Below are 12,631 nucleotides of genomic sequence, written 5' to 3'. Positions count from 1 at the left end.
TCAGTATAAATGTTATGTGATATTTGTCTGACTTACAAGTGCCTCTTTGATTTAATTGTAAACAATATGACTGAAATGATCAAAATCAATGTCAAACTGGCCAAAACACTCAATTTCAGTGGGGGTTGAATAATTTTGAACACAACTGTATATATATATTTATATATATATATATATATATATATATATATATATATATATATATAAAACTTTTCTCTGACTGCACAGAATTTCATTTGTATTTTTTTAACCAAAATGGTTGCTCAGGAAGTCATTTTATTCTCCATCCCTGCCCAGTCCTCTTAAGGTCCCCATACACATTAGTGTATTGTCAGTCGAACATGTCTGCAGGTTTGTCCGACAGTCTAATATGTATGGGGAGCTCCTGACTATTTCCCGATAGATGATGTCAGGAGGCGAAATTAGTGTTTTCATTTAATTATTTTATTCTCCCAGGAGATAAGCCGTCACCAGAGGTCTTTGGTAGTGGCTTTTTCCCCTCTCTCCATGGACCACACATACACTTTTCAGCCGAGCCAAACGTTTATGTGTATGGGTGAGTCAGGAGAGATAAATGTGATTGGTCAAATCCCTGGCTAAAGAACCAGCCTTTAGGCTTATTCAGAAATAGACATTTCCCCTTAGACTCAGGTCCTCCTAAGTAATGGTGCAAAGGGACACTGAAAAAGTAAAAGGTTCTAAACAAACCATTGTTGGAGGGAGAGACAATATCATCACATAATAGGTAGAACTTTCTGTGACCACTTTAGCACATGTAGCTACATGTAACCAAATGGTGGTCCCTAAACATAAGGTCAAGTGGTTTCTAAGCAACATAAACTCACACACCCTGCAGAATACATTATAGAGGAGTTGCAAATAAGCCCATAACAATAATGCTGCTGGACAACACAAGATGTGAATATGGCCTTGGTGCATTAGCTGCAGCCATTGTACCTCCCATTATCACATTTAGGGAATGTGTAAGACTGCATCCTCTGGGATGTTGGATCAAATTCTAAAATGGCTGGCTTCACCACGCGTAGGCGATGGACACACTGTAAATTTATTTAGCATGTATCTAGCACAGCTTGACAGTGTAGTTTGTTTCTTTTTGCATGTGTATTGTGGATAATTAATCAGATGGATGACATGGAAGATTCATTTAGAGAGATTCGAGTCCTCTCAGTAAAAAGGAACAGCTGGTCAGAACATTTGCTCATTTTTGGCTCATTCTTGTGTTTTTGAGGTTCCACCAGAACTAAACATAATCTGATGGATCTGTGGACAGGACTTAGAGGGGATATTTCGTAATTAATTTGCATTGTATTCTTTTGGTTGAAAGGATTAAACTAGAAACTAAACAAATCCAAATGTTCTGTTTGCAGATTGTCATCTCAAGTACATGTTATGGTCCTCTTGCTATATGCTGGGATTTACACCCATATACACAGCCACGATAGAGTAACCAGTGCCGCCAACAGAATAATGATTCATCCTTCCACTAGTATCACTTCCAGGATTCCTACATATGGCATTGAGCTGATACAGACAATGGAGCAGGAATTAGTAACACCCATAAGTAAGGGGCCACTGAATTCACAGCCAATATCAGTCACTGTATACTGCGCCACTAACTGGCTATACTGTGGAGGGGCGTGACTGAGCAACTACCTGGTCTTCACTAGAGCCTCTGATGGTGAGGATAGGCTTGGGCCGTTAGGGTAGTTGCCAGGTGCCACTCCAGAGCAGTCCCTGAGTCCGTGGCAGCTGACCAGGGGGTCAGAGATATCGATGCAAGCACTGTGAGGAAGGACGTGGTCAGGAAGTCTGAGCTCAGGGCAGGCAGTGATCAAGCAAGGTCCATAAACGAAGTCCAAGGTCAGGCGCAGACGGCAAACAAGCAAAATCCGATAATTCCAAAACAGGGTCCTGGTACACAGCAAACCAGAACTTCAAAAACATCTTCACACACAGAACCTGACAAGCTAGGGACCATGAGTTGCTCAGGCATCTTCCCTGGGGTATGAAGCGCCTTTAAACCCTTAAGGACCCTGCCATTTTTCACCTTAAGGACCAGGCCATTTTTTGCAAATTGCCATGTGTCACTTTATGTGGTGAAAACTTTAAAACGCTTTTACTTATCCAAGCCATCCTGAGATTGTATTATCGTTACATATTGTACTTCATGACCGTGGTAAATTTGAGTCAAAATATTTAATTTTTATTTATAAAAATAAATACCAAATTTACCCAAAATTTGGAAAATAAAATAGTTATTACTTTACATTTCCCATATGTCTACTTCATGTTTGGATCATTTTGTAAATGACATTTTCTTTTTTTTGGTACGTTAGAAGGCTTAGAAGTATAAAAGCAAATCTACTTTTTAAGGACCAGTTCAGGTCTGAAGTCACTTTGTGAAGCTTACATAATAGAAACCACCCATGAATGGCCCCATTTGAGAAACTACGTTTACAAACGTTCTTAACCCTTTAGGTGTTCCACAAGAATTAAAGGAAAATGTAGATGAAATTTCAGAATTTCACTTTTTTGGCAGATTTTCCATTTTAATCAATTTTTTCACTAACAAAGCAAGAGTTAACAGGCCAAACAAAACTCAATATTTATTGCCCTGATTCTGTAGTTTACAGAAACACCCCATATGTGGTTGTGAACTGCTGTACGGGCACATGGCAGGGCGTAGAAGGAACGCCATATGGTTTTTGGAGGGTAGATTTCACTGGGACAATTTTAAGTTGCTATGTCACATTTGAAGACACCCTGATGCACACCTGGAGTAGAAACTCGACAAAAGTGACCCCATTTTGGAAACTACGGGATAAGGTGGCAGTTTTGTTGGTACTATTTTAGGGTACATATTATTTTTGGTTGCTCTATTTTTTGTGAAGCAAGGTAACAAAAAATAGCTGTTTTGGCTTCATATATTTTTTTGCTATTTACAATGTTCATCTGACAGGTTAGATCAGTGATGGCGAACCTTTTACAGACCGAGTGCCCAAACTGCAACATAAACCCACTTATTTATCGCAAAGTGCCAACACAGCAATTTACCTTGAATACTACGTCCAGTGTAGTATATCTTCCATGTACTTTATCATTTATCTACAATAGCCTGCCTACATTCAGTGCGCTGCCTGTGCCGTTCATAGGGCGCCCTGCGCTGCTGAATGGCAGGAAAAGTCTAAGGCATATTGGTACACCATAGACTTTTTCCAGGGTGTGGGTGCCCACAGAGAGGGCTCTGAGTGCCGCCTCTGGCACCCGTGCCATAGGTTCGCCATCACTGGGTTAGATCATGTGGTATTTTTACAGAGCAGGTTGTTATGGACACGACAATACCAAATATGACATAATAAAGTATTTTTGAGAAAAATTATTTTTTAGTGTCTCCATATTCTGAAAGCCGTAGTTTTTTTAATTTTTTGGGCGACTGTCTTATGTAGGGGCTAATTTTTTTTCGGTATGAGATGACGGTTTGATTGGTACTATTTTAGGATGCATATGACTTTTTGATCGCTTGGTATTACACTGTTTATGATATAAGGTAACAAAAAATGGCTTTTTTGACACTTTTTATTTACTGAGGGTTTAGATCATGTGATATTTTTATACAGAAGGTTCTTATGGAAGTGGCAATGCCTAATATGGGTGCTTTTTTTATTTTATTTTAGTTTTACACAATAACAACATTTTTAAACAAAAAAAATCATGTTTTATGTCTCCATATTCTGAGAGCTATAGTTTTTATATTTTTCGGGCAATTGTCCTAGGTAGGGTCTCATTTTTTGTGGGATGAGATGATGGTTTGATTGGTATGATTTTGGGGTGTGCATGACTTTTTGATCGCTTGCTATTATACTTTTTGTGATGTAAGGTAACAAAAAGTGCTCTTTTTTATACCGTTTTTTTTACGGTGTTCACCTGAGGGGTTAGATCATGTGATATTTTTAGAGCAGGTCCTTAAGGCACGTGGCAATACCTAATATGTATACTTTTTTATTTATTTAAGCTCTACACAATAATATCATTTTTGAAAAAAAAAAAATAAATCATGTTTTTAGTGCCTCCATATTCTGAGAGCCATATTTTTTTTAATATTTTTTAGGCGATTGTCTTAGGTAGGGTATCATTTTTGCGGGATGAGATGACTGTTCGATTGGCACTATTTTGGGTTGCATATAACTTTTTGATTGCTTACTATTACACTTTTTGTGATGTAAGGTGACAATAAATGGCTTTTTTAACACCGTTTTTATTTTATATTTTTTACTGTATTCACCTGAGGGGTTAGTTCATGTAGTATTTTTATAGAGCAGGTTGTTACGGAGGCGGCGATACCTAATATGTCAACTATTTTTTTTACATTTAACACAATAAAAGCATTTTTGAAACAAAGTGTCTCCATAGTCTGAGAGCCATAGTTTTTTTATTTTTTGGGAGATTGTCTTAGGTAGGGACTCATTTTTTGGGGGATGAGGTGACGGTTAGATTGGTACTATTTTAGGGGGCATACGCCTTTTTGATCGCTTGGTGTTGCACTTTTAGTGATGTAAGCTGACAAAGAAAAATATTGTTTTTTAGCACAGTTTATATTTTATTTTTTTGATGGTGTTCACCAGAGGGGTTAGGTCATGTGATATTTTTATAAAGCTGGTTGATATGGACGCGGGGATACCTAATATGTCTACTTTTCTTTTTTTCCCTATTTAAAAATATATATTTACTTTATTTTGGGAAAGGGACACTTTTTAATTTTTTTACTTAAAACGTTTAATTTTTTGTTAAACTTTTTTTTTTTACTTTTTTTTCTCTTCATTTTTTGTCCCACTCTGTGACTTCAACTTTTGGGGATTTGATCCCCTTTACAATGCATCACAATACTTCTGTATTGTGATGCTTTGGCTGTATGTATAATACACACTATAATACACTTCAGCCAGCTTGCCGGTGAGATCCAGGGGCCTGGATCTCACAGGCTGTCACGGGAGGCAGACACGATGCCTAAGGAAGTGAAGTGAATGGTTTCGCATACGGACCGCAAACGGAACCCGCAAAAACGGAACGGCAAGAGGCCTAAACATGAGAAATACGAGATATGACCTAGTATTCAATAGTTTAATGGCCTCTACACACATACAGTATTGTGTCTGCTTTTTAGTTTCCTTACTAAAAAGCAGCATAAAATGAGCTTGTGTGTTTTCCATACGTCGTGCTTTTTATTACTTTTCTCAGTGGTGATTTTTGTGCTGTGTATTTTTCAGGCACTTTTTTCTTCCTATAGAAAGACTATAGGGGAAAATTCATTAAGACCGGCGATTAAGACGCTGGTCTTATTAAAGGGAACCTGTCATCCGGGATTTTGTGTATAGAGCTAAGGACATGGGTTGCTAGATGGCCGCTAGCACATCCGCAATACCCAGTCCCCATAGCTCTGTGTGCTTTTATGGTGTAAAAAATAATAATATTTGATACATGTGCAAATAAACCTGAGATGAGTCCTGTCCCTGACTCATCTCACGTACAGGACTCCTCTCAGGTTAATTTGCATATGTATCAAATAGGGTTTTTTTTACACAATAAAAGCACACAGAGCTATAGGGACTGGGTATTGCGGATGTGCTAGTGGCCATCTAGCAACCCATGTCCTCAGCTCTATACACAAAATCCCAGTGACAGGTTCCCTTCAAGCCCTATGCCTGGCGGCCAGCCTCTACATAACTTCGGCGGATCCACCGCTACTTTTAAATGTAAGATAGCTTTCTAGCTGTCTTACATTTAGACCATTTTCTACATCTAAAACAGTAGAAAATGGTACATGAGACAAGCCTGCTGGCCCATCCCCTTACCCGCCACACCCACTTTTTTTAGACCTGGTCAGAAGTTGCAGATTCCGGTGCAAATCTGTGCCAGAAATACACCTAATTTAGGTGTATTTCTGTTTCATAAATAACCCCCTATGTTTTTTCAGCCAGCTCCAGATTTTATTATTGCCTAAAACCACCACAAAATATATAGGTAATATAGTTTATAAGGCTGAAAAAAGTCCATTACGTTCAGCCTCGTAACCTGCAAAATTGATCCATAGAAAGGCAAAAAAACATGAGTTACAAGCCAATTTTCCTCAGTTTAGCAGAAAAGAAATTCCTTCCCGACTCCAATCAGGCAATTAGAATAACTCCCTGGAACAACGACCCCTCTCTAGTAGCTATAGCCTGTAATATTATTACACTCCAGAAATACATCCAGGTCCCCTCTTGAATTCCTTTATTGTACTCACCATCACCACCTCCTCAGGCAGAGAGTTCCATAGTCTCACTGCTCTTACCGTAAAGAATCCTCTTCTATGTTTGTGTACAAACCTTCTTTCCTCCAGACGCAGAGGATGTCTCCTCGTCACAGCCACCGTCCTGGGGATAAATAGATGATGGGAGAGATCTCTGTGCTAACCCCTGATATATTTATACATAGTTATCAGATCTCCCCTCAGTCGTCTTTTTTCTAAAGTGAATAACCCTAATTTTGATAATCTTTCTGGGTACCAGGGGCGTAGCTATAAGGGAAGCAGGGTGAGTGGCTGCTTTGGGCCCCTGACCCAGAAGGGGCCCATCCAGGAGGAGGAGGACTAAAAGATTTTGTCAGGGCCCCTCAACAGTATTACACAATTAAATTATATACAGTAGCAGTATAGACGGATGGAACAGCTGCCGGGCCTGGTCTGAGAGAGTGATCTCTACTAGCCACAGGAATGGGGGCGGCATGAAAGGAAGGGGTTGTGAAAAAATTACTGGGGGAGGGGGCTCCATTTAAAAATTTGCAGTGGGGCCCAGTCATTTCTAGCTACGCCACTGCTGGGTACCATAGTCTACCCATTCTAGTTATTACTTTAGTTGCCCTCCTCTGAACCCTCTCCAGCTCTGCTATGTCTGCCTTGGTCACAGGAGCCCAGAACTGTACACAGTACTCCATGTGGGGTCTGACTAGTGATTTGTAAAGTGGCAGGACTATGTTCTCATCACGGACATCTATGCCCATTTTGATGCATCCCATTATCTTATTGGCCATGGAAGCAGCTGCCTGACACTGGTTTCTACAGCTTAGTTTGCTGTTCACTAAAACTCCTAAGTTTTTTTCCATGTCAGTGTTACCCAGTGTTTTACCATTTAGTATGTACGGGTGACTTGCATTATTCCTTCCCATGTGCATAACCTTACATTTGTCAGTGTTAAACCTCATCTGCCACTTCTCTGCCCAAGCCTCCAATCTATTCAAATCCATCTGTAGCACTATACTGTCCTCTTCCGTGTTAATTACTTTACACAGTTTAGTGTCATCTGCAAAAATTTAAAGTGTAAAAGCGGCGGGATACTGTATATGTCACTGTTATAGTGGATCTTTTAACAACACAATCAAACATTAAATGAAATAGATGAAATATACCAGTGCAAAGCCGGGTCCTTCTGCTAGTTAATAAATATATTGAAGAGAATCGGGCCCAATACTGACCCTTGTGGTACCCTACTAGTGACAGTGACCCAATCTGAGTGTGTACCGTTAATAACCACCCTCTGTTTTCTATCACTGACCCAGTTACTTAACTAAATACAGACATTTTCTCCCAGTCTAAGTATTCTCATTTTATATACTAACCTTTTATGTGGCACAGTATTAAATGCTTTGGAGAAGTCAAGATATATGACACCCATTGACTCACTCCAGTCTAGTCTAGAAATTACCTCATTATTAGTCTGACCTATGTGTAGAGCAAAAAATGGCACAAAAATGCTGAAACTACCAGAAAATACCTAAAGGAGTTTCCTGAGATTTTGTTTACTGATCGATGAGGGTCCAACATCCAGGACCTTCTCTGATCAGCTGTGAGCCCTGCAGCCTTCTCTAAGCTTTTTCTAGGCCGAGTGAAGACATGATCATCGATCATGTGGCCGAGGAGCAGCTCTGCCCGATTCAAGTGAATAGGGCAGAGCGGGATAATCAAGGCAACTGGACTTACTGTAGATTTCTTGAAAACGTTTCACTCGTTCTTCCAACAAGCTTTCTCAATTCTGAGTGACTGTACAAGAATTCTCTGGGAATAAATATGTAACTGAATCAACATCTGGTAATTATACCCAGCATGGGGTCAAAGATGTTGATTCCATTATCCTAATTGGAGTTAGTAGGTGATAATGACCTCCCAGAAAATGGTGTCAAGACAGCATTGTATGTGGCAGACAATAGATGTCTAATCCCCCCGCCTCTATTTAAGCTTGGTAAGCTGCGAAAAAGGCAGTGGTGCTCACAGGAGTGTCTGTGCATTCTCACACTGCTGATCAGTGGGGGGCCTGGGTGGTGGACACCCGCTAATCAGATACTGATGACCTATCCTGAGGATAGGTCATCAGGGAAAAAATCTTGGAAACCCCTTCTAAGGTGGTTTCACACACAACATTTTTTCTGATGTAATTTTTTTGAGCCAGTGGATCCAGCAGGCTTTATATTTCCCATTCCTTTTAAATCCACTAATGGTTTTGGGTATAAAAAAAAAAAACTGCGACAAACATTTCATTTTACCCCCAAAATGTTGTGTTTGTGAAACTTCATTAAGGAGTTAAAAACGCCTGTATTTTTCCCAGAAACAGCAACACATTTGACCATGTTTTTTTTCTTCTAGTATTGCATTTCCCTAGTGAAGTATTCTGAACTGCAATAAAAAACTTATCCATGGACCTGGACAAAAGTGAAAAAAAAAAAAAGATTTTCTGGTGATTTTATGATTTTAATAGGAATGGCCTTTAGATATAGAAAGTCAAATTGCAGCACAGATGTGGCCAGGACAAAGCCAACATAAACTGTGTAAAAAGTAGAAGGGTCCAGCTTCTGTTAAAATGATATCCTTTACTCGATGCAGTAAAATCCATACACATGTTGGATTTGCCATTCCAAGTTTTGTGATTTGCCCACACCTGATTATTATGTGGTGTTGTTTCTATACATGTGATTGGAGGAAGTGTACTTATATGGGAGAGTCACAGATGGCATTTTATATCATGAGTAAGGATCATTAACTTGAGATCCGAAACGCGTCAATTTTGCATCTGTCTTGTTTTGTATGGATTTTACCTCATTGAATAAAGGATATTGTTTTATCAGCAGCTGGACCCTTCTACTTTTTGCATAGGAATGGCCTATGTACGGTACTAAACATGTTCATGCAGACAATATCACTTTTCTTCCATATGTCAAGGAGTGCCAGCACGTGAATTACGTGAGTCCTGAAGAAGGAGTCTGTCATACATGTCCACATGTACATGGCTGATTTGATATCCTTACCCTGAGCCCCTCGCTAGTTCTTTGAAGTTCTTTCTAGAACTTAGCAGATCTGACAGAACGTGTAGATTGATCTGTTTCGCTAACTCCTCACACTCGTGAATGAAATCTTCAGAATTCCTCAGCCTGGGAAAAAGCCATTTCTGACTGACAGGTTTTATCTAAAAGGTGAACTGTGCCTGCCGCTCTCTCCATCACTAATAGACATTTATTGATCTCATTTTAGCTAGAAACCCGATAAATCTGAGAAAACATGTCCGATAATCCATATTTCTACCAGTGATTATCTCACCAGGCCGCAGTCGCCACATGAATGCATAAGATAATGAGATCTGTCAGAGGCCAGCGTGTGCCCGGCTTTATGAACTAACTAGGAGAAGGACCCGGCCTCACACGGGTATATTTCATCTATTTCATTTAATGTTTGGGTGTGTCATTAAAAGATATCGACAGTATCGACTAGAACAGTGACATCTACAGTACCCTGCCCCCTTAACAGTAACATCCACAGCGCCCTCCCCCTTAACAGTGACCTCCACAGCAGCCGCCCCTTTATTAGTGACCTCCACAGTACCCCGTCTCGTTAACAGTGATTTCCACAATAACCCTCCCCCTTAACAGTGACCTCTACAGAGCTCTGTTCCCTTAAAATGTGACCTCCACAACACCTTGCCCACTTAACACTGACCTCCATTGCGGACCGTCCCCTTAACTGTGAACTCCACAGTTCCCTGTCCCCTTAACAGAGACCTCCACAGTGCCCGCCCCTTTAACAGTGACCTCCACAGCATCACGCCCTCTTATCAGTGACCTCCACAGCAGCCAGCCCCTTTAACAGTGACCTCCACAGCGGCCACCCCTTCATTAGTGACCTCCACAGTAGTAGTAGTAATCCTTAACAGTGATTTCCACAACACCCCGTCTCCTTAACAGTGGTCTCTACAGAAATCTGCCCCTTAAGGCCTCATGCACACGACCGTTGTTGTGTTCCGTTCCGCAAAATGGGGTTCTGTTGTTCCGTGATCCGTTTCCGTGTGTCTTCCTTTATTTTTGGAGGATCACCAGACATAAAGGAAAGTAAAAAAAGTCTAAGTCAAGTTTGCCATGCAAATGATAGGAAAAAAACGGATGCGGATGACAATCTTGTGTGCCTCCGCGTTTTTTCACGGTCCCATTGACTTGAATGGGTCCGCGAACTGTTTTCTGTGAAAAAAATAGGACAGGTTATATTTTTTTGACGGACTGGAACCACAGATCACGGACGCGGATGACAAACAGTGCATTAGCCGAGTTTTCAACGAACCAATTGAAAGTCAATGGGTCCGCAGAAAATCACGAAAAACGGAACAACGGACACGGAATGAAACAACAGTCGTGTGCATGAGGCCTAACACTGACCTACATAGCAGACTGTCCCCTTAACTGTGACCTCCACAGCAGCCTGCCCCTAGGGTGGCCAGGGGTTTTAGGCCGGACAGTCCAGCTTTCAGACTCCCTGTCCTCAGGGATGTTCTTTCGAACAACTCACTCTCAGACAGCAGCACTGTGCGGTCTAAGTATGAGCTGCAGGGAGAAAGTCACCCTCCCTCGATCCCCTGCAGCTGACAGAAGTTGATTTTTACCTTCATTTTTTCAATCCCTGTCGGCTGCAGAGAGAGAGGGGGCGTGGCTTAGTAGGACCTGGGGGATTTTAACTCTGTCTTTTGAGGGTGGCCTGAATGGCCACCCTACCTGCCCCTGAACTGTCACCTCCACAGCACTCCACTCCCTTAACAGTATCATCCACAGCGCCCTGCCCCTTTAAAGCTGACCTGCAGCAGTGAAGAAAAATGGCTGGGTTGTTATGGAAACCTGGTGTAAAACTGCGTGTATGTGGAGACTAAGGACCTGCAAGCTTCTATTGGCTGATAAGGGACATGTGACCGTGTGTATGGCAGTTGGGATATGAAGAGAAAGACCTGCATGCTTCTATTAGCTAATGTAGGTCATGTGATGTGCCATATTTGCATTTTTTGGGAATGTCTCAGGAACGGTACATCCTAAAGAGCTGTGACCCCCCACAAGATTTCTTTCCAGGTAGCAAGGAATGTGTATACCAAGTTTCGTTGAAATCAATGGTTGCGTTTTTGAGTGATCGCGGAACATACATACATATATACGTCCTTTTTTTAAAATATATATATATATATAGATGAATCCCAATTCATCTGTATTTTAATGTTTTACAAACTTTTCTCTCTTATTGATATTTTGCGCTTCAATAATTTGAACAAAATGATGTTAAAAAGACATCCCTGTCGAAAACCGAACCCCATTAATTCTATCACTGCCACGGGCCATAGTTATAGGGGTGCAGAGGTAGCAGTTGTACCCGGGCACTGATGCCCAAGGGCCCCTTTAACACATAAGATGATACAAGTAATATAAAAGGCACATGGTAGATGGGAGCCCTGGGCCCAGGAGCTTCTTGGTGCTCCTCTGTACTGCTCTTGTGCTCAGTTATATTGGCCATTTGAGTAGCCATGGAAATGCAGTTCTGTCACAGAGTTATTCAGGCTTCATAACAATGCACAGTCCCTGCTCGTTCTTCTCTTTTCTCTGCGATTCTCCCTTTCAAAAGGAATGTATCATCAGAAAATGGCCTATCACATTTTTATGTTAAACATATTGGGGGTCATTTATTAAACTGGTGTAAAGTAGAACTGACTTAGATGCCCATAGCAACCAATCAGATTCCACCTTTCATTTTCCAAAGGAGCTGTGAAAAATGAAAGGTGGAATCTGATTGGTTGCTATGGACAACTAAGTCAGTTCTACTTTACACCAGTTTGATAAATGACCCCCATTGTTTTTAGAAATTTTGGTGAGATTATTTTATTACATTTCCCTTGTCACTATAATTTTTTTTAAAAAGTAATATAATCCTGCAATTTTCACACTGGCCACTAGGCCTAAAATATGTTAAGACTTCCTGTCTTTTAAGAGCAGCCACATGGGCCGTAGACACTATGACAGGAGGGGACACCATTGACTTCTATGGGAGAGTTTTCTAGGCATGCGGAGGTCAGGAGGGAGCTGATAAGCTTTGATAATACCTACTGTGAATAGTGGGTCCTGTGTTGTAATCCTCCCTATGGTGATAATGATAATGGCTACTGAAAAATTTCCTATACAGAATAGGAGATCATGACCTATTATTAGACCTAGTGAAAATTGCAGGATACGTGTTTTTTAAATAGTGAAAAGGAAACATTAAAAAAATTACCAAAAATATGTTTAACAT

At 40.7% G+C, this 12,631-nt stretch overlaps 1 protein-coding gene across 1 annotated transcript in view; it reads left to right on the top strand.

The window, feature by feature from the left end:
• Window positions 1-12,631, top strand: part of APCDD1L (APC down-regulated 1 like) — a 72,070-nt gene that overhangs the window by 19,746 nt on the left and 39,693 nt on the right. The gene's annotated exons all lie outside the window — the stretch shown is intronic.

Source organism: Bufo gargarizans, chromosome 6 (assembly GCF_014858855.1).
Source record: "Bufo gargarizans isolate SCDJY-AF-19 chromosome 6, ASM1485885v1, whole genome shotgun sequence".
Taxonomy (NCBI): domain Eukaryota; kingdom Metazoa; phylum Chordata; class Amphibia; order Anura; family Bufonidae; genus Bufo; species Bufo gargarizans.
This window is presented reverse-complemented; position numbering and strand designations above follow the sequence as displayed.